Consider the following 11,467-nt stretch of genomic DNA (forward strand, 5'->3'; position numbering starts at 1 on the left):
CAGCTTCCACTGAACTGAAGGGTGACTACAAGGACACAATATTTTTTAATTTTGTCCACATTTTCTTCCAGGATTTAATACAATATTTTGTTCCTGATTTTGCAACAGCTTCAAACTCACTGTTTTTACTTTCAGTGCTGTTTAGTTTTGATTTGCCCGTGCCATCATCCTCAAACATTCCACAACTGTCATATCTGGAAGTCATTTAGAGTTGCAAAATACAATTAAAGCTGCAAGCAGCGATGAACGGGCCCTCGCACTCACGGCCACCGCCCCCCATAAGCATATAAGAAAAGACACCACCCACGACTTCCTATGTCAAACCATTCAAAAGTTATAGCAGAAAATCGGGACAACCAATCAGAAGAAGGGGCGGGGCTAATTAAGGCCAACGAAGCTTAAGAACTCAGTACAAAGTCCCATGACACCACCCACAACTTCCTATGTCAAACCATTCAAAAGTTATGGCAGATAAAAGTATTCTAGGGGGCGCTGTTGAGCCGTTAGGCCACGCCCATTAATGCAAACCATGAAATATCAAATTTATCGCCAAGTCTGGCTTGCATGCAAAATTTGGTGACTTTTGGAGAACTATCAAATATGGACCAATCACATGAAGGGGGGGCGCGCCTTTTGGCGTCTAGCGTCGCCACGGTAACACTTTTGAAAGAGAAAAGTAATGCGTGGTGTCGCAGGATGTAGACGCACATTTTGATGTATAACACACCTGGGGGCACGTTACGGTTCGGGCTGAATTAACTGCCGAAGGAATGGCATAAATTTCGCCAAAATGACACAATTTATTCAAAATGGCCGACATCCTGTTTGGTTTCGGCCATGGCTCCAAGAGACTTTTCTTTAAGTTGTTCCATAATACAGGTGTGTAGCGATTTTCGTGCATGTACGTCAAACCGTATTGTGGGGCTTGAGGCACAAAGTTTTCCGGGGGGCGCTGTTGAGCCATTTTGCCACGCCCATTAATGCAAACCATGAAATATCAAATTTATCGCCAGGCCTGTCTTACATGCCAAATTTGGTGCCTTTTGGGGAACTATCAAATATGGACCAATCAGATGAAGGGGGGGTGCGCTTGTTGGCGACTAGCGTCGCCACGGTAACACTTTTCAAAGAGAAAAGTAATGCGTGTAGTCGCAGGATGGAGACGCACATTTTGATGTATAACACATCTGGGTTCACAATACGGTTCGGGCTGAATTAACTCTCGAAGGAATGGCATATATTGCTCCAAAATTACGCAATTAATTCAGAATGTTCAAAATGGCCGACTTCCTGTTCGGTTTCGGCCATGGCGCCAGGAGACTTTTCTTTTAGTTGCGACATGATACAGGTGTGTACCAATTTTCGTTCATGTACGTCAAACCGTATTATGGGGCTTGAGGCTCAAAGTTTTTTCTGTCTGAACCAACCAGATGAAGGGTGGGCGCGCTTTTTGGCGTCTAGCGTCGCCACGGTAACGCTTTTGAAAGAGAAAAGTAATGCGTGGTGTCGGAGGATGGAGACGAACATTTTGATGTATAACACACCTGGGTGCACGTTACGGTTCGGGCTGAATTAACTGCCGAAGGAATCGCATAAATTGCGCCAAAGTGACACGATTAATTCAAAATGGCCGACTTCCTGTTCAGTTTCGGGCATGACGCCAAGAGACTTTTCTTTAAGTTGTCCCATGATACAGGTGTGTACCGATTTTCGTGCATGTACGTCAAACCGTATCGTGGGGCTTGAGGCACAAATTTTTCAAGGGGGCGCTGTTGAGCCATTTTGCCATGCCCATTAATGCAAACCATTAAATATCAAATTTTTCGCCAGGCCTGACTTGGGTGCAAAATTTGGTGACTTTTTGGGCATGTTAAGGGGGGCAAAAAGGCCATCACTTTGTCAGAAGAAAAAAAAAATAAATAATTAAAGCTGCAAGCAGCAATGAACGGGCCCTCGCACTCACGGCCACCGCCCCCCATAAGTATCAGAAATGACACCACCCACGACTTCCTATGTCAAACCATTGAAAAGTTATAGCAGAAAAAAGGGACAACCAATCAGAAGAAGGGGCGGGGCTAATTCAAGCCAATGTAGGTCAAGGACTCCATACAGAATCTGATGACACCACCCACGACTCTCTATGTCAAACCATTCCAAAGTTATAGCAGAAAATCGGGACAACCAATCAGAAGAAGGGGCGGGGCTAATTAAGGCCAACGAAGCTTAAGGACTCATTACAGAGTCCCATGACACCACCCACGACTTCCTATGTCAAACCATTCAAAAGTTATAGCAGAAAAAAGGGACAACCAATCAGAAGAAGGGGCGGGGCTAATTTAAGCCAATGAAGGTCAAGGGCTCCATAAAGAATCTGATGACACCACCCACGACTTTCTATGTCAAACCATTCCAAAGTTATAGCAGAAAATCGGGACAACCAATCAGAAGAAGGGGCGGGGCTAATTAAGGCTAACGAAGCTTAAGGACTCATTACAGAGTCCCATGACACCACCCACGACTTCCTATGTCAAACAATTAAAATGTTATAGCAGAAAAAAGGGACAACCAATGACAAGAAGGGGCGGGGCTAATTCAGGCCAATGAAGGTCAAGGACTCCATAAAGAATCTTATGACACCACCCAGGACTCTCTATGTCAAACCATTCCAAAGTTATAGCAGAAAATCGGGACAACTAATCAGAAGAAGGGGCGGGGCTAATTCAGGCCAACGAAGCTTAAGAACTCATTACAGGGTCCCATGATACCACCCATGACTTCCTATGTCAAACCATTCAAAAGTTATAGCAGAAAAAAGGGACAACCAATCAGAAGAAGGGGCGGGGCTAATTAAGGCCAACGAAGCTTAAGGACTCATTACAGAGTCCCATGACACCACCCACAACTCTCTATGTCAAACCATTCAAAAGTTATGGCAGAAAAAAGTATTCTAGGGGGCGCTGTTGAGCCGTTAGGCCACGCCCATTAATGCAAACCATGAAATATCAAATGTATCGCCAAGTCTGGCTTGCATGCAAAATTTGGTGACTTTTGGAGAACTATCAAATATGGACCAATCACATGAAGGGGGGGCGCGCCTTTTGGCGTCTAGCGTCGCCACGGTAACACTTTTGAAAGAGAAAAGTAATGCGTGGTGTCGCAGGATGTAGACGCACATTTTGATGTATAACACACCTGGGGGCACGTTACGGTTCGGGCTGAATTAACTGCCGAAGGAATGGCATAAATTTCGCCAAAATGACACAATGTATTCAAAATGGCCGACATCCTGTTCGGTTTCGGCCAAGGCTCCAAGAGACTTTTCTTTAAGTTGTGCCATGATACAGGTGTGTAGCGATTTTCGTGCATGTACGTCAAACCGTATTGTGGAGGCTTGAGGCACAAAGTTTTCTAGGGGGCGCTGTTGAGCCATTTTGCCACGCCCATTAATGCAAACCATGAAATATCAAATTTATCGCCAGGCCTGGCTTGCATGCCAAATTTGGTGCCTTTTGGGGAACTATCAAATATGGACCAATCAGATGAAGGGGGGGTGCGCTTGTTGGCGTCTAGCGTCGCCACAGTAACACTTTTGAAAGAGAAAAGTAATGCGTGTAGTCGCAGGATGGAGACGCATATTTTGATGTATAACACATCTGGGTTCACGATACGGTTCGGGCTGAATTAACTCTCGAATGAATGGCATATATTGCTCCAAAATTACGCAATTAATTCAGAATGTTCAAAATGGCCGACTTCCTGTTCGGTTTCGGCCATGGCGCCAAGAGACTTTTCTTTTAGTTGCGACATGATACAGGCGTGTACCGATTTCCGTTCATGTACGTCAAACCGTATTATGGGGCTTGAGGCACAAAGTTTTTTCTGTCGAACCAATCAGATGAAGGGTGGGCGCGCTTTTTGGCGTCTAACGTCGCCACGGTAACGCTTTTGAAAGAGAAAAGTAATGCGTGTTGTCGCAGGATGGAGACGCACATTTTGATGTATAACACACTTGGGTGCACGTTACGGTTCGGGCTGAATTAACTTTCGAAGGAATGGCATAAATTTCGCCAAAATGACACGACTAATTCAAAATGGCCGACATCCTGTTCGGTTTTGGGCATGACCCCAAGAGACTTTTGTTTAAGTTGTCCCATGATACAGGTGTGTACCGATTTTCGTGCATGTACGTCAAACCGTATAGTGGGGCTTGAGGCACAAAGTTTTCAAGGGGGCGCTGTTGAGCCATTTTGCCACGCCCATTAATGCCAACCTTTAAATATCAAATTTTTCGCCAGGCCTGACTAGGGTGCAAAATTTGGTGACTTTTTGGGCATGTTAAGGGGGGCAAAAAGGCCATCACTTTGTCAGAAGAAAAAAAAAAATAATAATTAAAGCTGCAAGCAGCGATGAACGGGCCCTCGCACTCACGTCCACCGCCCCCCATAAGCATATCAGAAATGACACCACCCAGGACTCTCTATGTCAAACCATTCCAAAGTTATAGCAGAAAAAAGGAACAACCAATCAGAAGAAGGGGCAGGGCTAATTCAGGCCAATGAAGATCAAGGACTCCATACAGAGTCTGATGACACCACCCACGACTCTCTATGTCAAACCATTCAAAAGTTATGGCAGAAAATCGGGACAACCAATCAGAAGAAGGGGCGGGGCTAATTCAGGCCAATGGAGGTCAAGGACTCAATACCGAGTCCCATGACACCACCCACAACTCTTTATGTCAAACCATTCAAAAGTTATGGCAGAGAAAAGTATTCTAGGGGGCGCTGTTGAGCCGTTAGGCCACGCCCATTAATGCAAACCATGAAATATCAAATGTATCGCCAGGCCTGGCTTGCATGCAAAATTTGGTGACTTTTGGAGAACTATCAAATATGGACCAATCAGATGAAGGGGACGAGCGCTTTTTCGCGTCTAGCGTCGCCACGGTAACACTTTTGAAAGAGAAAAGTAATGTGCGTCGTCACAGGACAGAGACGAACATTTTATGTGAAAAAAACACAAAAATTGCTGACAAAAATTTTGGCATATATAGCCAGGCTTGAACTCGCGACCTCTGGCACCAAAGACCAGAACAATCTGGCTGAGCTAAGTCTCAACTATTTCTTTCAATTGACGTACTGGCTTAGGACAGACCAACATAGCGATAAAATGTCTGGAACTTTTTTTTCCTAATTTTTTTAATATTTGTAAGTTATAAATATTAGTAAAACCCTACTATTTTAATTATTACTTTTTCTGTAACCATTCTGCCAAGGTTGTAACCGGGCTGAGCCGGGAATATTTCTGAGGTCACCACATTACACGGAGCTGATTGGTCGGGGGGCGGGGCCGTCATCACCCTACTCGCCACTGATTGGTCGGGGGGCGGGGCCGTCATCCCCCTACTCGCCACTGATTGGTCGGGGGGCGGGGCCGTCATCACCCTACTCGCCACTGATTGGTCAGGGGGCGGGGCCGGCAGACGTTTGAATCAGGAAGCGGGAGTCAGCGCGAGAGCGACTGGCGGCTCGCGGCGATTTTATTATAAAAAAGGACAACCAATCAGAAGAAGGGGCGGGGCTAATTCAGGCCAATGAAGGTCAAGGACTCCATAAAGAATCTGATGACACCACCCACGACTCTCTATGTCAAACCATTCAAAAGTTATAGCAGAAAATCGGGACAACCAATCAGAAGAAGGGGCGGGGCTAATTAAGGCCAACGAAGCTTAAGGACTCATTACAAAGTCCCATGACACCACCCACGACTCTCTATGTGAAACCATTCAAAAGTTATGGCAGATAAAAGTATTCTAGGGGGCGCTGTTGAGCCGTTAGGCCACGCCCATTAATGCAAACCATGAAATATCACATTTATCGCCAGGCCTGGCTTGCATGCAAAATTTGGTGACTTTTGGAGAACTATCAAATATGGACCAAACAGATTTGAAAATGGCCGACTTCCTGTTCGGTTTCGGCCATGGCGCCAAGAGACTTTTCTTTAAGTTGTGCCATGATACAGGTGTGTAGCGATTTTCGTGCATGTACGTGAAACCGTATTGTGGGGCTTGAGGCACAAAGTTTTCCGTGGGGCGCTGTTGAGCCATTTTGCCACGCCCATTAATACAAACCATGAAATATCAAATTCATCGCCAGGCCTGACTTGCATGCAAAATTTGGTGACTTTTGGGGAACTATCAAATATGGACCAATCAGATGAAGGGGGGCGCGCCTTATGGCGTCTAGCGTCGCCACGGTAACACTTTTGAAAGAGAAAAGTAATGCGTGTAGTCGCAGGATGGAGACGCACATTTTGATGTATAACACATCTGGGTTCACGATACGGTTAGGGCCGTATTAATTCTCGAAGGAATGGCATATATTGCTCCAAAATTACGTGATAAATTCAGAATGTTCAAAATGGCCGACTTCCTGTTCGGTTTCGGCCATGGTGCCAAGAGACTTTTCTTTAAGTAGCAACATGATACAGATGTGTACCGATTTTCGTTCATGTACGTCAAACCGTATTATGGGGCTTGAGGCGCAAAGTTTTTTCTGTCTGAACCAATCAGATGAAGGGTGGGCACGCTTTTTGGCGTCTAGCGTCGCCACGGTAACGCTTTTGAAAGAGAAAAGTAATGCGTGGTGTCGGAGGATGGAGACGCACATTTTGATGTATAACACACTTGGGTGCACGTTACGGTTCGGGCCGTATTAACTGCCGAAGGAATGGCATGAATTTCGCCAAAATGACACGATTAATTCAAAATGGCCGAAATCCTGTTCGGTTTCGGGCATGACTCCAAGAGACTTTTCTTTAAGTTGTGTACTGATACAGGTGTGTACCGATTTTCGTGCATGTACGTCAAACCGTATCGTGGGGCTTGAGGCACAAAGTTTTCAAGGGGGCGCTGTTGAGCCATTTTGCCACGCCCATTAATGCAAACCATTAAATATAAAATTTTTCGCCAGGCCTGACTTGCATGCAAAATTTGGTGACTTTTTGGGCACGTTTAGGGGGGCAAAAAGGCCCTCCTTTCGTCAGAAAAATAATAATAATAATAATAATAATAACGCGAAGAATTCCTACAGATACAATAGGGCCTTCGCACTGAAGGTGCTCGGGCCCTAATAAAAATTCCTGCAAATACAATAGGGCCTTCGCTCTGAAGGTGCTCGGGCCCTAATAATTCCTGCAATTACAATAGGGCCTTCGCACTGCAAGTGCTCGGGCCCTAATTAAAGCTGCAAGCAGCGATGAATGGGCCCTCGCACTCACGGCCACCGCCCCCCATAAGCATATCAGAAATGACACCACCCACAACTTCCTATGTCAAACCATTAAAAAGTTATAGCAGAAAAAAGGGACAACCAATCAAAAGAAGGGGCGGGGCTAATTAAGGCCAACGAAGCTCAAGGACTCCATACAGAGTCCCATGACACCACCCACAACTTCCTATGTCAAACCATTCAAAAGTTATGGCAGAGAAAAGTATTCTAGGGGGCGCTGTTGAACCGTTAGGCCACGCCCATTAATGCAAACCATGAAATATCAAATTTATCGCCAAGTCTGTCTTGCATGTAAAATTTGGTGACTTTTGGAGAACTATCAAATATGGACCAATCAGCTTTCAAAATGGCCGACTTCCTGTTCGGTTTCGGCCATGGCTCCAAGAGACTTTTCTTTAAGTTGTGCCATGATACAGGTGTGTAGCGATTTTCGTGCATGTACATCAAACCGTATTGTGGGGCTTGAGGCACAAAGTTTTCCGGGGGGCGCTGTTGAGCCATTTTGCCACGCCCATTAATGCAAACCATGAAATATCTAATTTATCACCAGGCCTGGCTTGCGTGCCAAATTTGGTGCCTTTTGGGGAACTATCAAATATGGACCAATCAGATGAAGGGGGGGTGCGCTTGTTGGCGTCTAGCGTCGCCACGGTAACACTTTTGAAAGAGAAAAGTAATGCGTGTAGTCGCAGGATGGAGACGCACATTTTGATGTATAACACATCTGGGTTCACGATACGGTTCGGGCCGTATTAATTCTCGAAGGAATGGCATATATTGCTCCAAAATTACGCGATTAATTCAGAATGTTCAAAATGGCCGACTTCCTGTTCGGTTTCGGCCACGGCGCCAAGAGACTTTTCTTTAAGTTGCGACATGATACAGGTGTGTACCGATTTTCGTTCATGTACGTCAAACCGTATTGTGGGGCTTGAGGCGCAAAGTTTTTTCTGTCTGAACCAATCAGATGAAGGGTGGGCACGTTTTTTGGCGTCTAGCGTCGCCACGGTAACGCTTTTGAAAGAGAAAAGTAATGCGTGGTGTCGGAGGATGGAGACGCACATTTTGATGAATAACACACTTGGGGGCACGTTACGGTTCGGGCCGTATTAACTGCCGAAGGAAGGCATAAATTTCGCCAAAATGACACGATTAATTCAAAATGGCCGACTTCCTGTTCGGTTTCTCGACATGACGCCCAGAGACTTTTCTTTAAGTTACGTCATGATACAGGCGTGTACCGATTTTCGTGCATGTACGTCAAACCGTATCGTGGGGCTTGAGGCACAAAGTTTTCAAGGGGGCGCTGTTGAGCCATTTTGCCACGCCCATTAATGCAAACCATTAAATATCAAATTTTTCGCCAGGCCTGGCTTGGGTGCAAAATTTGGTGACTTTTTGGGCACGTTTAGGGGGGCAAAAAGGCTCTCCTTTCGTCAGAAAAATAATAATAACGCGAAGAATTCCTACAGATACAATAGGGCCTTCGCACTGAAGGTGCTCGGGCCCTAAAAAAATACAAATAATTCCTACAGATACAATAGGGCCTTCGCACTGCAAGTGCTCGGGCCCTAATAACGGGAAGAATTCCTACAGATACAATAGGGCCTTCGCACTGAAGGTGCTCGGGCCCTAATAATAACGCAAAGAATTCCTACAGATACAATAGGGCCTTCGCACTGAAGGTGCTCGGGCCCTAATAATAACGCGAAGAATTCCTACAGATACAATAGGGCCTTCGCACTGAAGGTGCTTGGGCCCTAATAATTCCTACAGATACAATAGGGCCTTCGCACTGAAGGTGCTCGGGCCCTAAAAATTCCTGCAAATACAATAGGGCCTTCGCACTGCAAGTGCTCGGGCCCTAACAATTGAAGCTGCAAGCAGCGATGAACGGGCCCTCGCACTCACGGCCACCGCCCCCCATAAGCATATCAGAAATGACACCACCCACGACTTCATATGTCAAACCATTCAAAAGTTATAGCAGAAAAAAGGGACAACCAATCAGAAGAAGGGGCGGGGATAATTCAGGCCAATGAAGGTCAAGGACTCCATACAGAATCTGATGACACCACCCACGACTCTCTATGTCAAACCATTCAAAAGTTATAGTAGAAAATCGGGACAACCAATCAGAAGAAGGGGCGGGGCTAATTCAGGCCAAAGAAGGTCAAGGACTCAATACAGCGTCCAATGACACCACCCACGACTCTCTATGTCAAAACATTCAAATGCTATAGCAGAAAATAGGGACAAACAATCAGAAGAAGGGGCGGGGCTAATTCAGGCCAATGAAGGTCAAGGACTCCATAAAGAACCTGATGACACCAGCCACGACTCTCTATGTCAAACCATTCCAAAGTTATAGCAGAAAATCGGGACAACCAATCAGAAGAAGGGGCGGGGCTAATTAAGGCCAACGAAGCTTAAGGACTCATTACAGAGTCCCATGACACCACCCACAACTTCCTATGTCAAACCATTCAAAAGTTATGGCAGAGAAAGGTATTCTAGGGGGCGCTGTTGAGCCGTTAGGCAACGCCCATTAATGCAAACCATGAAATATCAAATTTATCGCCAAGTCTGTCTTGCATGCAAAATTTGGTGGCTTTTGGAGAACTATCAAATATGGACCAATCAGATTTCAAAATGGCCGACTTCCTGTTCGGTTTCGGCCATGGCTCCAAGAGAATTTTCTTTAAGTTGTGCCATGATACAGGTGTGTAGCGATTTTCGTGCATGTACGTCAAACCGTATTGTGGGGCTTGAGGCACAAAGTTTTCAAGGGGGCGCTTTTGAGCCATTTTACCACGCCCATTAATGCAAACCATGAAATATCAAATTTATCGCCAGGCCGGTCTTGCATGCCAAATTTGGTGCCTTTTGGGGAACTATCAAATATGGACCAATCAGATGAAGGGGAGGTGCGCTTGTTGGTGTCTAGCGTCGCCACGGTAACACTTTTGAAAGAGAAAAGTAAAGCATTTAGTCGCAGGATGGAGACGCACATTTTGATGTATGACACACCTGGGTGCACGTTATGGTTCGGGCTGAATTAATTCTCGAAGGAATGGCATATATTGCTCCAAAATTACAGGATTAATTCAGAATGTTCAAAATGGCCGACTTCCTGTTCCGTTTCGGCCATAGCGCCAAGAGACTTTTCTTTAAGTTGCGACATGATACAGGTGTGTACCGATTTTCGTTCATGTACGTCAAAACGTATTATGGGGCTTGAGGCGCAAAGTTTTTTCTGTCTGAACCAATCAGATGAAGGGTGGGCACGCTTTTTGGCATCTAGCGTCGCCACGGTAACGCTTATGAAAGAGAAAAGTAATGCGTGTTGTCGCAGGATGGAGACGCACATTTTGATGTATAACACACTTGGGGGAACGTTACGGTTCGGGCTGAATTAACTTTCGAAGGAATGGCATAAATTTCGCCAAAATGACATGATTAATTCAAAATGGCCGACATCCTGTTCGGTTTCGGGCATGACGCCAAGAGACTTTTCTTTAAGTTGCCCCATGATACAGATGTGCACCGATTTTCGTGCATGTACGTCAAACCGTATCGTGGGGCTTGAGGCACAAAGTTTTCAAGGGGGCGCTGTTGAGCCATTTTACCACGCCCATTAATGCAAACCATTAAATATCAAATTTTTCGCCAGGCCTGACTTGGGTGCAAAATTTGGTGACTTTTTGGGCACGTTTAGGGGGGCAAAAAGGCCTTCCTTTTGTCAGGAAAATAATAATAAAAATTCCTGCAAATACAATAGGGCCTTCGCACTGCAAGTGCTCGGGCCCTAATAATAAAAATTCCTGCAAATACAATAGGGCCTTCGCACTGCAAGTGCTCGGGCCCTAATAATAATAATAAAAATTCCTGCAAATACAATAGGGCCTTCGCACTGCAAGTGCTCGGGCCCTAATAATAATAATAATAATAAAAATTCCTGCAAATACAATAGGGCCTTCGCACTGCAAGTGCTCGGGCCCTAAAAATGATAGTAACAATCATAACATAACTACCTGGGGGAGATGTAATATTTTGCCATTCTTTTCTTTCCCTTCTTTAAGGGCATGGCTGGGATTTGACCTTAAATGTAGAACATTTTTGCCACTTTTGAGCAAAATCCCTTCCTCTAATTCTCAAACAAAAAGTAAATTTTTCCA

At 45.3% G+C, this 11,467-nt stretch overlaps 1 protein-coding gene across 1 annotated transcript in view; it reads left to right on the top strand.

Annotated features, from left to right (window-relative positions):
- The window catches only part of dennd4a (DENN/MADD domain containing 4A), a 65,850-nt gene that overhangs the window by 52,162 nt on the left and 2,221 nt on the right, over nt 1-11,467 (top strand). The gene's annotated exons all lie outside the window — the stretch shown is intronic.

Source organism: Cololabis saira, chromosome 5 (assembly GCF_033807715.1).
Source record: "Cololabis saira isolate AMF1-May2022 chromosome 5, fColSai1.1, whole genome shotgun sequence".
Lineage (NCBI taxonomy): Eukaryota > Metazoa > Chordata > Actinopteri > Beloniformes > Belonidae > Cololabis > Cololabis saira.